This window comes from Gobio gobio (genome assembly GCF_949357685.1).
Source record: "Gobio gobio genome assembly, chromosome: 1".
In the NCBI taxonomy this organism is placed as follows: Eukaryota; Metazoa; Chordata; class Actinopteri; order Cypriniformes; family Gobionidae; genus Gobio; species Gobio gobio.
The window spans coordinates 626,290-641,677 of record NC_137097.1 but is presented as its reverse complement, the minus strand read 5'-3'; positions in this window follow the sequence as shown (position 1 = coordinate 641,677).

Sequence of the window (15,388 nt, the reverse complement as noted above, 5' to 3'; positions counted from 1 at the left end):
CGTCGGGGGGGGGGGGGGGGGTCATGATGGAGCGCCACCACACGGCCCCGTTGCGAGTGCGACACACTAATCCGCTTATATAGTATTAGTTAAACTAAAAACTTAGCAGGGATTGCTCTGTAAATTAAATTGAGAATGTAACTAATGCATATGATATTTTAAATACTGTAGTCTATGCCAGATATATATAGCCTACATTTTGAAATCATTTGAGGCTGAAACATCCATGCGTGTTTATTTTAGCACTTCCGTTAGTGAACCAACACAGCCTATAAAATATTTAAAGATTTTCAGTAAATAATGGTTACCTCAAGAATATAAGAAAATTAAATATTAGTTAAATATATACTATTAGAAAAATATTTGATTACTATTTCCCCGCAAAGATGCATCATATACCGCTCTGCGTTTTGAGATGAATGGGACACAAGCTGGATAGACACCTTCTCGAATATCTTCATCTTCATATTTTCTCCTGATGTTGCAAGGCAACACTGTTTGTAAAATGTCTGAAGAGCGGATTTTATCTTCCACAGGGTCAAGACATTTAGGCAATGTTTGATTATTCACTGCCAGAGAAAACGAAACTAAAATCACCGGCGCGTGTGTGAAATGCGCTATTCAAATAAACCAAACTTGACGCCTTGCTAAGTTTAATAACAAGAACAAACTGTGTTAAATACAATTTGAAGTAAAAAAGTATTCGTCCCACGGTGTTTTTTTTTGTTATACTTTCCCACAGTAAAGGATGTGAATAGTTATAATAGATTCATTATTTGGGTTAGTAAAAATAACGAAATTATAGTTTTAAGTAGAAAATAGTATTTATGTAAAGAGATATATTATCTACCGATTTACCTAATTACCGTGACAGGAACACCATGTTCACTTTACTTGGTTTTAGTGACGATCTGACAGGGGTATGTTCCCCGCAGTGCTAAAAACTCTCTCTGATGCTGTGCTTGTAGCACAAATACACATGTATTTACGTGCCAATTTTGCTAAGAGCGGATAGCGTGTTTCATTGTCTCTCCACCATGCTAGTGGATTAGCCGTAGAGTCATTTGGTTGTTCTTGGAGATAGCGGGTTAACGCGCGCTCTGATCGGTAAAGTGGCAGAGATTTCAGACCTCCGTTTATTAAGGAGATCTCCAAGATTTCTCTTCTTGGTAGGGGGTGGTGCACAGACCTCTCCCGAATCATCTCCAGCAGTAGCAGCCTCCGAAGCACCACTAACTCCGCCTCCGTTTCCCTCGTCAGCTGAGGGAACCTATCTAAAAAATGATTTTTTTTTTATGTTTGTAAAAAATATTTGAATAACACGGTTTTGGCGGTTATAGAGTTCTAATGACGGTGTTTAACTATAACCGTCGGTCTCATGGTTATATACTAACCGTCACACCCCTAGTCACTGTATTGGGACCCCCATTCGTTAGTCACTAACGTTATGTCGTAGTGACTGAACGAAAGGGAACATCTCGGTTACGTATGTAACCCTCGTTCCCTGAGGAGGGAACGGAGATGTAACGTCCCGTTGCCACTTCAGCTGTGCTGCTGAAACGGCCGGGAGTTCAGTCTTGGCTCCTCAGCAGGTAATGTAATGCGATATTGCCACATACTTCCTTTTATACCCACGCGGTAGGGCGGAGTTACGTATGCAAATTCCGCATGCCCATGGCATTGGCACTGCCATTGGGCGTTTTCTAAGATCTCGAAGATGATAGGCTTCTAAGCGAAACCCCCATTCATTTGTCACTAACGTTACGTCTCCGTTCCCTCCTCAGGGAACGAGGGTTACATACGTAACCGAGACGTTATTTCCTGTCTTGAATGGCATATTGTAGTTTATTGTAGTTTTTCATGTTTGTTCATGTACTCCTAGTCTGGGAGTAACTACTGTCTGCCCCATATATACATATGGATATTCGTATCCAAAAATGAGGCGATCTGAACACCATGGAGTGCCAACACTCTCGTGCTACACTCGAAGCTGGAGGGCACCCACTCACAGAAAGTCCAAAACGGATTCGCAGTAGTAATCACGTTCCAAAGGCATTTAGCGCTGAACCAGCAGCTGAATAAAAAAATGTATGACTGATGAAACGTGACGACACGTGACACATGATTGCAACAATATATGATTCATGTGTGTTTTTCAAGGCATCTCAAGGTATTTATTGACAATAGAGTATATGAATAATGTAGTGCTAACTAGGGCTGGGCAATATATGGCATGACATTGTTAGGCGCATCTCGTCAGTAAAGCTGGTTCCTTGATTAGTAGTAAATCGCCATCACCTGCTTTCAGATAGAGCGGCATTTACTACACAGAGCCGTAGTTCACTGACAAGCTGAGCCATATCGCATTCATTATCGCAGGCGATACGTCCGTGATAATTAATGCTCTACGCCCAGCCCTAGTGCTAACTTCCTCATGTTTAGGATCTTCTGTTCACCAAGGCTGCGTTTATTATATAAAACAGCTGTTTTCTGTAAATATATAGTAAAGTGTAATTTATGAATTTATCATCACTACTCCAGTCTTCAGTGTCACATGATCCTTCAGAAATCATTTTAATATGATGATTTGATTATCAACATACATTTATGATTATTATTTATATTGTGAACTTTAATTTCATCTGGGAAGAAATATTACGCTTACTTGAAAGTCGAGAAGAGTCCAATCACACAAGGCCAAAATATATAAAAACACAATATTATTGATTGGCTAAAATCAAAAGAGGGAGTGTCTGGGGCAAAGCACTTTGTGCCCCAAGGACAATCTGAAACAAGCCAATTAGAGCTCAGTTTCACATGCGTTTCCAAAAATTACAGACCTACATAGAGATCCATTTGTCATACAAAACAACTAAACAAAATACAACTGATGATTTCCCACTGGTTATGAGGTTATGCTAACATCTGGACTTGTACTTTAGTGTTGCAGTTGTAATGCATTATTGTTGGCAAATTTGACAAAATAATATTTTTTCTTTTTACCTTTCTTCAGCAAACAGCTGGTCAAGTTCTTTCACTTGCTGGTCTCTGCAGTAGTATTAATAGTATTAATTTATGAATGTCATTGCATAGATAACATTAAAACAAAGGGGCTTTTGCAAACATTGCTAGACCACACATTAGAATAGAAACATAAGATAGAATTACATGTTGTCTTAGAGCCTAATTTAGAAAGCAATGTCAGAACTGCATGTTTTATAAATGTACCAACAGTCAGTACCTTTGTTCTTGGTAAAGATGATTCAATTGATCCAGTCTAAATGTAAAGAATTAATACAAACACAGTTCAAATATTATACATCATACATGTGCTTTCCTTTTAACATCCCAAACTAAAGAACACAACATTTCATTTTAATGTTGAGATCAAACTTATTTTGCCTGAAAAAGTCAAAACATTTGAACCATCTACTGACCTTTGTAATAGAGTTGGATCCACATTTTCCCTTAAAATTGAACAAACAGTTATAATTATTTATTAGAAATACACAATGTTAAAAATTGTGCAGAGTTTCTTTTCTAAATTGGCCATGCGCTAAAAACTAAAGAACATGCAAGTATGTCCATAACCTCAAAAAATTTATAAAAAAATTACATATTTCCTGCCTAATATCAAGAAAATATGATGTGTCATATGTGCTCTGTGGTGGGTTTGGGACTTTTGTGTTATTTCCTGTCTTGAATGGCATGTTGTAGTTTATTGTAGTTTTTCATGTTGATTCCCCAGGTGTATCTCTTTCCCTTGTTAACCCCTGTGTTTATATAGCCCTTGTGTTTCTCTCGGTTGATGATGGTTCTGTTCCCTGTGCTCTCGTGTTCCTTTTGTTATTTACTTTTGTTTCTTCAATAAACTCTTTGCACTAGTGATGGAAACCGAGGCTTTCTGAAGCGTTTGTGGCTTTCATCAAACTGTGCCGAAAAACGGTTCATTACTTTAAGATTTTAACTCAATGTGCATTAGTGACATCTGGTGGCCAGACTTGTTTTCTCCGCCATATCTAGCAAATCATTGCGGAGCAGAGGATATACTGTTTGAAAAAGCATGTGACCAAACAAAGCTTCAGATGTCACATACAAGAGTGGAATCAATATCATATAGTCATTCAGAACAATGCTGTGCGCTGGACTAAACGCCATCATCTCATGCGTGTGGTTTTATTTTGACCAGCTGAGAACTCACAAAGAGCTCATCAAATGCTCAACACATTCAGAACAGCAGCAGGATTTCCTCCGGTGTGCAGAAACGCAGATCTGCATATATTGATGAGGCTCTTTACCTCCTCGCTGCTCCACGTTTGCCCTCTACTCATTTTGGATACACCGATCTTTCAAATCCGCTGACTTGTAGCGTCGCATCTTGTGACTTCACGTCCTGTCTTTGGTTCGTTTACATGTCTTTGGTCCGTGTTGCGTTCATATATCAATGGAACCGCACCAGAGTTGGTTTGGAAGCGGGCCGAGACCCGTCTCTTTAGCGGTGTCGTCCGCTTGTTTGGTGCGCACCAGGGTTCGGATGGCAGCGTTCACACGTGTTCAGATGAACCGCACTAATCCAGCAATCGCACCAGGGTTCGTTTTAATCCAACCAAACATGACACGTGTGAACGCACCCTTAAAGGTGTCATGAACTGGCTTTTTAAAACATTTTATACTGTTGTCTGAGGTCAACTTATGACGTTTGTGTGGTTTTTACATTCAGAAACATCATGATGAATAAGTAATAGGCTATTTTCTGCCAAGGTTTTGAGGCTCTCTGAAAAACACTCGGATTTGATGGGCGTGCCGCACTGAAGACTTGGAAGTAAACGCCCACGGCTATTTAATGAGTTTCTGCTCCCCTGTCAGTCAGTATGTTTACATGGACAACAATACTCCGATATTAATCTGATTAAGACCATACTCTGATTAAGAAACTACCATGTTAACAGCTATTTCTAATTACCTTAATCCGGTTAAAGCCATACTCGAATTAAACAAAAATCGAATTAAGACATGTGGAGTATACCTATTTTAGTCGCATTATCGTAGTGCATTGTAGACATGTACGCACCTTAATCTAACTATTGACGTCATGTAGGAGTTTTCGCCGCATTTTGTGACAGGACACACACACACACACCAGGCAAGTGCAGAGGGGAGGGCTTTGGGGTCTCGAGCCCCTGCCCTTTTTAAAAAATGTATCAAAAGTGCCCCTTTTCTAGGTATATATATATATATATATATATATATATATATATATATATATATATATATATATATATATATATATATATATATGTGTATATATATATATATATATATATATATGTGTGTGTATATCTAGCATTAAAAAGTATAAAAATCCCTCTTTTTTTATTAAGGAACACTGTCCAACAGCCACACCCGCAGGTAAAGTTACAGCGGTTTGCCTGGGCCCATTGAGACCCACGAAAGTTGCGCTATGATTGGACGTCGGACAGCGTAGCGTGGCATGGGGATGTAATGACGTACCATTAATCGAGCTATGTTCTGTAACATGTAAAACGGGAACATGAACGGAATATTCTAAAAGCAACTCATGTAAACACCTTAATCAGAGTATTGTCTTATTCAGAGGAAGCCCCGGGACTTTGGGCTTTGAGAGCTCCCGTTACAAGTCCGAGTCTGATCACGAATAAAACGGTCACCGCCCCTTCCTCTGCTTTGCCCACCCAGAGAATTTGGAGAAAATGGATTCCTTTTATCAGTCCGATGTCAGCACAGGCTTTACGATATGGATTCGACAGCACCGCTGTCACAAACAGTGAGTAACAGTGTTCATTAATGCCTGATCTGTGATCAGTGATCTCTGATACTCAAGTTCACACAGACTTTCTTTCTAAATCGTTTAATACTGTTTATGCATCAGTGAATCAAGTTTAATATAGTACATTTAATATACTTCCATAAAGAGACACTTAAAGTGTATATTTAAAGTTTTCAATTGCATATTTTATTTGAAAAGAGACATGCTGTCACATGTCTGTCCTGTCTTGTGGAGCACATGTGGTGTTTTGTTGTTTTGGGCTGTGCTCGTGTCTTTGTCTGATCCCTCCCCCTTGTTATCTGATTAGTGTTTGATTTTTCCCACCTGTTCCCTCCTGATTTCTTCCCCTTTAAATAGTTCCCTTGTGTTCACAGTCCTTGTTGGTACGTTGTCTAATGTCTCCCTTTCCCGTGACCTGGGGCCCGTTCTTCGTATGTTGCTTATTACATCTGAGATGATTTGACAGATTTACATTTACATTTACGCATTTAGCAGATGCTTTTATCCAAAGCGACTTACAACTTGGGGGTACAATAAGCGATTGGTCGTGAAGCGTCGAGTGAGCGCAACAAGTGCCTGAAATACTTAGTCCGTGTACATTTCTCAGTGTAGTACAGGCTAGAGTAGGGAGGGAAAGAGGAGGAAAAGAAGAAAGGAATTTTTTTTTTTTTTTTTTTTTTAAGAGGTTAAGTGCTCACGGAAGAGATGAGTTTTTAGTTGACTTTTGAATGTTGTCAATGAATCAGCATTTCGGATGGCGGTGGGCAGATCGTTCCACCAGCTGGGAAGATTCCAGATCTTTTAATTGTGATAACTGATCTCAGGCTAATTTGGTTCTTCAAACGAATTTGCGGATTGGATTAAAATATCTGGATTAAATGATCTAAGATCACTGTGTGTTCTTGTGTTTCCTGAAGAGGGCAGATGCATCGATACTCGAAACCACGATCAGCAATGCAGCGATTGGCTGGAGTCAAGACAACAAGGTAATGACATCATATAATTAAAAAAGCCATGCAAAAATCTTGACAAATTATACAATAAAAACCCCACGAATTTCTGGACCTTTATAAGGAAACAGCCAAACCACCAAACCAACATAAAAGTTATTATAGATAAATGATAAATGTTTTTTTTGTTTTTTAACATGATTACCAATTATTTATATTCAGGATTTTATACAGTATTTGTACACCCTTTACATTTTTATTTCAATGTTGTAATTTAATTTTTAATTCAATTTGGAGCAGATTTGTAACGTGACAGTATTAAAGTTTCTTAAGGGTCAAGATCAAATTATCTGCATCTCTTGCGCTGCATCAAGCCATCCCATAATATCCGTGATCACTTAAATTAATGCACGGCTCAATCGCTCAATCAAGTGGCTGTGTCTATATTATTATATACAACATTATAATTTTATATACATTCTCATATACATAAACAATATAAAATTTTTATATTATTATTATTATTTAAAATGATTATTATTGCCCCTGGTTCAGTAATGCACTCTTGTAATAAAGTAGCAGTGGCTGGGACAGATTTTAAGCATCACCTCAAGATGCAATCTAATCCTGTTTACATGAAATAAGCCGCTCGAGCAGGTTTAAGCTTACGGACCAGGGGCCCGTTTCAGAAAGGAGGTTAAGTGAAAACTCTGAGTAGGTTAACCCTGAAATAAGGGAAACTCTGGGTTTTCTGTTTCAGAATGGGAGGTATGTCAAACCCGAGAAAGCAGGGTAAGTCAAGCCCGTTTCTGAAAGAGAGGTAACTTATACTCAGAGTCAGTTACCAGGGTCACTTACTCTGTGAACCTAACCTGGTCAGAAGCAGGTTTTCTTTGGTAAACCCAGAGTTTCTTTCAGTCTCCTCCCCCTTTTTAAAGCACCAGCAGTGTTTAAATACTTTATTCATTCATTCAAACGCCACAAATGTATTTGGCCGTATTTCAAGTATAAATATAAAAAAAATATATAAATTTAATCTAAATCTAAAGTAAGCAAAGTTTACGAAATTATCTGCCACTTGACAAAAATACAAAGTAAGAAAAGCATTCTTTGCAGGAACATTCATTGCTCATATTTTCATCATGAGGACACTGTCAAAGTGACAAAAATGTCATGTCCTTTTATACAGGATCCTGACGTTCACTTGATAATCCTCTAGAAGTAACCTAATAATTAGAATTTCCTTTAGGATTTCCAGTGGTTGGATGCATTTATGACACTCATATACCCATCATCACACTTTCTGAAAACGGATTATTGTATGGAATGGAAGGATGCTGCCAGATGGTAGTACGAGATATATGGCATAACCACCACCACAGCTGTTAAATACATTTATTTAAATTTTTTATAGTCATCTTTATTTCCTACAAATACTTCATTCTTTTTCCTGTTGGGTGTTAATATTCTTCCTACATGTACTCTTCATCTGTCAGTGGTGCTGGTGTTTGGCTGGCCTGAGTAGAAGTCAAATGTTAATGTCATTACCCTAATTAATAAATATAATAGGTGGGATCAGAGAACATTTCATTATGAGAAAAGAGCATAGACCCTTTTCACATTTCTGGGTTTCCGAAGCTGAAGTCGTCATAGTTGGGTTAACTCTTATAGCGGTGAATGAGAAAATACATTAAATATATATATTTTTGTGTCTCCATTTGCTCAGATAGCAAAAGACAAACTCCACAATAGTGATTTCACAACTTTCAAAAAGATGGAAAAATTAAAGTAAGATTGATAACTGCAGTGAAAAGAGAGAAAGATGTTAATTTTAACTATCACTCCCATAGACGCTGTATTAGAAACACTCTCACAGCAGCGGGAACTTGATTTTTGTAATTTGATGCAAAAGTATATAATACAAAGTATTAGTGTTATAAATGTACATACATAAAAAAATAATAATACAAAAAACTTTGCAGGATTTACGATATTGATGACCATTAAAAAACGTCATCACAGTCTGTGAAAAGGGTCTATGTGGGAAAAGCTGCTGCACATTGGACACTGAATGATATTTATTTAATATGTCAAATGTTTGTAAAGTCATTAAACCTACACCCATGAACATTTTATGCTTAAAGCTTTTCCTGATTGAATTATGTTTTTTTTTTTTTTTTTATTTAGCTGCTGCCACATTCTTTGTTTGCCTTTTGTATACCATGAAAATTAAACTTAATTAAAATAAAGAATTAAACTTGTGTATTGACCCGGAAGTATGCAAACGTCTTTTTGTTGGGTGCTGTTGCCATGGTGAATCGTAATTTCGGAGCTCCATTGATCGTGGCTTTTCATAGTTGGAATGCATGAGCTTAACTCAGAGTAAGTCAACTCAGAGTTCAGGTTTAAACTCAGAGTTGGTTGAACCTCCTTTCTGAAACAGGCCCCTGTTGCTATGACAGCAAGTCCAGGATGAGCGTAGAGAACCAAACAATCCGAGATCATGTCAAATCCTCAACAATCAAATCCAGCTAACTGAGTTAGCAACGTACGAAGAACGGGCCCCTGATCCCTTTCCCATGACCTGATTGTATGTTTTGTTTTGAAGTTGTTGTTGTTTTAATTATGGTTATGTTTTCCCCCTTGTGGGTTTTTGTTTTTGATTATGTTTATTTTGTAAATAAAATCTATCCCTTCCTGCACTTGAGTCCTCACCTCAGTTTTCTTTAGTTTTAACGTAACACATGCCCATTGTATAACTACCTATTGTACTATCTGCACAAGCCATTGTGCCCCATGAAACTATTTTGTTTTTTCATCTGACCACCTTGTGAAAGGATTTTTTTGTAAAGATACAATTTAAAAGGATCGTTCACCCAAAAATGTAAATCCTGTCATTGATTCCTCACCCAAACCCATCATGTTGTTCCAAACCCGTCAGACCTTCATTCATCTTCAGACACAAACAAAGATATTTCTGATTAAATTTGAGAGTTTACGTTGTAAGTACAGTTCAGCACTTCCAGGTTTATGGCAGAACGCCGGCTCACCACTGGCCAGCTCCTGCATCTGCACCTTTCTTGACCTTGACAGTGGTAATTAAATTGCTCTCTACGGAGGGGACAGAGAGCTCTGGGATTTCATCAGAAATATCTTAATTTGTGTCTGATGGGTTTGGAACGACATGAGTGTGAGGAATTAATGACAGAATTTATTGAACTTTGACCCTTTGAATTAATCTTGGAAGAGATATTGTGCCTACTTGAAAATCAAGAAAGAATGGTCCAATCGCATGAGGCCAAAATATATAAAGACAACATTGATCCACAGAGTGGACAATCTGAAACAAGCCAATTAGAGATCAGCTTGATGCACATACATTTAAAATAAATACTGTGACCTAATAGACATCCATTTGTCCGGCGCCCCACACACACACAACAAAAGAAATATGACTGGCAGGCAGGGGCGGACTGGCCATCTGGCGTACCGGGCGTTTTCCCGGTGGGCCGCTGGACAATGTGGGCCGGCCCGTTGCTACGTAAATATATATGAAGAATAAATGATAGTAAAACTACGTAGCCTATATCCTTCCGTCAGCCCAGACGAATGGCCTGCGCAGCCCTCTTGGGGCAAAACTCTAATCTATAGCCTGCTCAGTCCCAGTGTCTCAGTGGTGTAAAAGCGCTCGTCAATGTCAAAATGTTTGCGATATCCAATCAAATTGAAGGAGGTGGGATTTACTGTCCACAGCAGTCGGCAGCGCGGGCAGCACTTGAATGCGAGCCGAGGTAAGAGCTGAATATGAGTCAGTGGGCTACAGCAATATTTCCCGACTGTTAACGATTTAAAAAATGTTAAACGACGGACATTAATTTCCAGGGATATAAACTACTGCTGACCTTTTAGAATTAATCAGATTGTAGTGCCTTTTTCGTTATTCGTCACAGAATGCACAAAGAAACATTAGCGTAGGTGTCACAGTTTTCAGCATATCAGAGGAAATGTGTGTCTTCTGTTTCCAGGCTTTCTTCAGTAATTTCACAATCATTTTCAAATGATTCATAATACTCAAAATATATTTCTGAAACGTAGGCTTAGCCTACACATACATCTTGCTAAAACTAACTTTCATATTTAAATAGCCAATGGAAAGTGTCATATATGAAAATAAATATATAATTTGCTAGTTAGTTCACATGCATTATTTTACACACTGGTAATCAAAATTTTGAAATAATTAAGACTTTTTAAAATGTTTTTGAAAGAAGAAGGCTGAATTTATTTGATCAAAAAAACAGTAAATCCACAAATATTAAGAAATATTAATACAATTTCCTATAGGTCAAGTTGTTTTCTATGAGAATGTATTGTAAAATGTAATTTATTTCTGTAAAAGCTGACTTTTCAGCATCATTACTTCAGTAAGTGTCACATGATCCTTCAGAAATCATTTTAATATGCTGTATTTTTTATATAATTTTTAAACTCTTTTCCACTATTTGAGCACTATTCCATAAAATTACAGATGTCTAGATACTATAACCACTAGAAAGGCACCCTAAAACAGTCCACATTCTGCACTACATCCTAAGTCTTCTAGACCATAGCATTGTATATGGTCTGAATTTATGGTAGCTATTGAACTTAATGATATTAAACTACAGTGTATGGAAAAGAGAAATCAAAATTTGTATTAAAAAAAAAAAATACTATTTGCCATGTGCACCAGGAAAGACAAATTATAACCCGAAGAAGTCATTCAGTATGATAAGCATTTCAATAAAACAATTAATATAATTCATATTTTTGTATAAATAGCTTCTGTGTTTAAAATTGCCCTGTGTATAATGAGCTGGTGGGTTTATGGTGAGGTGTGTTGCAGACCGGGTGTGATGGGCCGCTTTGTGCCAGAAAGTCCAAGGCCACTTTTTTGCCGCAGTCCACCCCTGCTGGCAGGTGTTTCACTTATAAATGATGTCCCACTGGTTATGAGGTTATGCTAACATCTGGACAGTTGTAAAGCATTATTGTTGGCAAATTTGACAAAATAATGTTTTTTTCTTTTTACCTTTCTTCTGCATACAGCTGGCCAAGTTCTTTCACTTGCTGGTCTCTGCAGCCAAACAATATTAGGGATTATTACAAATACAGTGTTTCAATATTCATACATGTTTGTAATTAACTTAATTAGATGATTTAGATTGAACTCATACCTTTGGGCCTTGTCATATTGACAGTGCAGGCACAAGCTGGGATTGGCAGGATACATATTCTCCTGGCTTGATAAAAATCAATTGGAATACAAATCAGAAATGTAATCTATATTTTAAAATATTTACTGATTATTATAAACACTCAAAACACTATGTAAACATGTTTCTCCCCTCCCTAAATTAATTATGATCCATTGTTGTAAATCTGCTGTGCTGCGTGTCAAAAACATTTTTTAACCAACATCTTCAAAATGTGGTGCTCACAACGTATACATATAGGCTTGCTCTGTATGTTTAATTTATAGTCAATTTTGTCTGAATTTGATATTTGATATAAATAAATAACCAAACATAGCATTCACAACAAACAAATTTTGTAACAAAAAAATAAATAAAAATTATATATATATATATATATATATATATATATATATATATATATATATATATATATATATATATATATATATATATATATATATATATATATATATATATATATATATATATATATAAATTAATTCACTATAACCTTAATGTTATTTTCACATACTGACTTACTACAGGTGACCTTTTACCAAGATCTTTTTACGTGCATACAGCAATCCATTCTTTAAAACAACAACAACGACAACAACAACAATAAGTCACATATATGTTTCACAACTCAGTTGCTGTAGTAGGTTCCTATGGGCCACATTGACTTGTTACAGATTTTTCCAGTAACTCCATTATGCATGTAAAGTACTCAATTCTTTTAGGAAAAAAAAAATCAGCATAAATAACCTAAATGATTTTACGTTCAATGCTTGTAGTAGACAGACTGACTTACTATAAACTTTTATATGAGGAAGCTGAAGGTAGTTAACAAAGTAATCCACAACAGGCTCAAAATTAAAGCCACTTTCACAGACACTAACGCAAAAGAGACCTTAAGTAGAGTAGATGCGTGTAAACAAGTTCACGGACACTTGTGTTGAACTCAGGTCACTCTTTATTTAGCTCTCGTCATATACCCTATAAACCTCTGTGTTATCCTTTTTTCCTACACATCCCCTACCCATCTCCTACGTCATCTCTCACGTCATCTCCCGTGTGCAACCCAGGGGAGATTACAAACATCATTAACATAATCTACATCCCCCTTCTTAATGATATGAACCTATGAATATTTAGCTTGAACCTAAAAATAAATATTACTAATGACAACAGAAAGGTTTAAACTGCGATGTGTATATATAACATAGTTAGCTCTTAATTTTACCTGCTGAAAGGAAACCCTGAATAGTGAAGGCTGGCAAACAGTGTAGAACCTTGTTTTGTTTTTTTTAAACAAGGCTAATGGCTACTGCAATAAAAGTATTATGAACAGTCCAAGTTTATGTAATGTAGTCTTTGTATAGGGAGTTGGGCTTTGATACTCTTCCTGAACGGGTGACCACCACGGGTGGTTCCTGCACACGGTCTGTTTGCGGCTGGTCAACATTAGGCTGGGTTTCCGGCAGAGGTTCACTGTTGGTGTTGAGCGGGGCCTCTGTTGTTGTTGGTGAGTTGAACTGCTCAGGAGTATGTAATAGGTGGCGCCTGTTTCTTACATATGTGGCATCTCCAGCCTGGACCTGGTAGCTGTTTGCTTGCGGTGCTCTTCCTATTACCATCGGCAATCTGTCGTATCCCCTATTCGTCTGTATTCTCACTGTTTGCACTGCATGCAATGAGGCCAAGGGTCTGGCTGACCTGTCATAATGGGTCTTTACTCTCTGTCTGGTCCGTGTTAGAGCCACCTGGACCTGTGTTTCTACCTTTGGCACATACATGGCTTTGATCATGGGGATAAGGGTCTTAGTGCGCCAAGAAAGCAGGCGCTGGGCTGGTGAGGGCAGCCCATCTCTTGGTACGTTACGTAAATTGAGCAGTGCCGCATACACATCTGTTCCATCACGTGCACATTTTTCTAGCAGGTGTTTGGCTGAGCGTACAGCCCTCTCAACTAGTCCATTTGATTGGGGGTAGTGGGGGCTGCTGGTGACATGGCAGAAGTCCCATGCGTGGGCAAATTCTTGGAACTCCCTGCTTGTGAAATATGCTGCGTTGTCAGTCATCATCTGCTGAGGAGCTCCATGGGTGGCGAAATGGAGCTTTAGCCTGGTTATAATGGTTGCACTGGTCATGTTTGGAAGCTGGTCTATTTCAAACCAGACAGAGTATGAGTCGACGAGCACCAGATGCTCTTCCCCCCCACCACTCAAAAACGTCCGCTGCTGTGAGGGCCCATGGCAAGTCTGGTATCTCAAGTAAATGAAGAGGCTCCTTTGTTTGGTGTGGTCTGAGGGCATTACAAGGAGCGCATCTTGAGACCTCATGTTCAATGTCCTGGTATATGCTGGGCCAAAACATGGTTTCTCTGGCCCTGCGTTTTGTTGCTTCTAGGCCCGGAATTCTTATGGCATAGAATTGCCTGAGGTCATGTGGCAGCTTCCTTGATGAATCAGGCCAGCCCATGGCAATTACCTCAGATAAGCGCCTGCACAGATGGTCTGCCTGTGTTTCCTGTCTCAGTTCCACAATTCTCCTTGAGGAGAGTGCTTCCACTGTCATCACATCATAGTCCTCACTAGCTTCAGCCCAGTCAGTGGAGGGCAGGTGTGCACGTGAGAGTGCGTCTGCTAGGTATAGCTCCTTGCCTCTCTTGTAAATTACATTGATGTTGTAGCGCTGCAGCTTAAGCATCATCCTCTGAAGGCGTGCGGAGGCTGAGTGTAGTGCAGTGTAGTGTTTTTTTTTAGAATGATGATGAGAGATTGATGATCAGTTTCGACAGTCACTGGACGGCCATATATGTAGTCGTGGAATTTCTGACAAGCGTAGACCAGGCCCAGCAGCTCCTCCTCTATCTGTGCATAGCGTGACTCAGTCTCTTTAAGTGCCCTTGAGGCAAATGCCACTGTTTTATTATTCTGGAGGCAGACAGCACCTAGGCCGTGCTGAGAGGCATCCGCAGATAACACCACTGGCTGATGCACATCAAAGTTCTGGAGTACAGAAGGACTTGTAAGGAGTTCTTTAAGTCTGGTGAATGCCACCATGTGGTGCTCCTGCCAGCTCCATTCTACATCCTGAAGCAGGAGTTGACGCAGGGGTGCTGTTACTCTGCTATAACCTGGGATGAATTTTGACAAATAGTTTGTCATACCCAGGAACCTTTGAACTCCATGCTTGTCAGTTGGGGCTGGCATAGAACGGACTGCATCTGTCTTCGTAGGGTCGGGGATTATGCCCTGATCAGTTAGAAGGTGACCCACATATGATACCTCAGACAACTGGAAACGACACTTGTCAGGGTTCAGCTTAAAGGTCCTGTTCTTCGTGATCCCATTTTTCAAACTTTAGTTAGTGTGTAATGTTGCTGTTAGAGC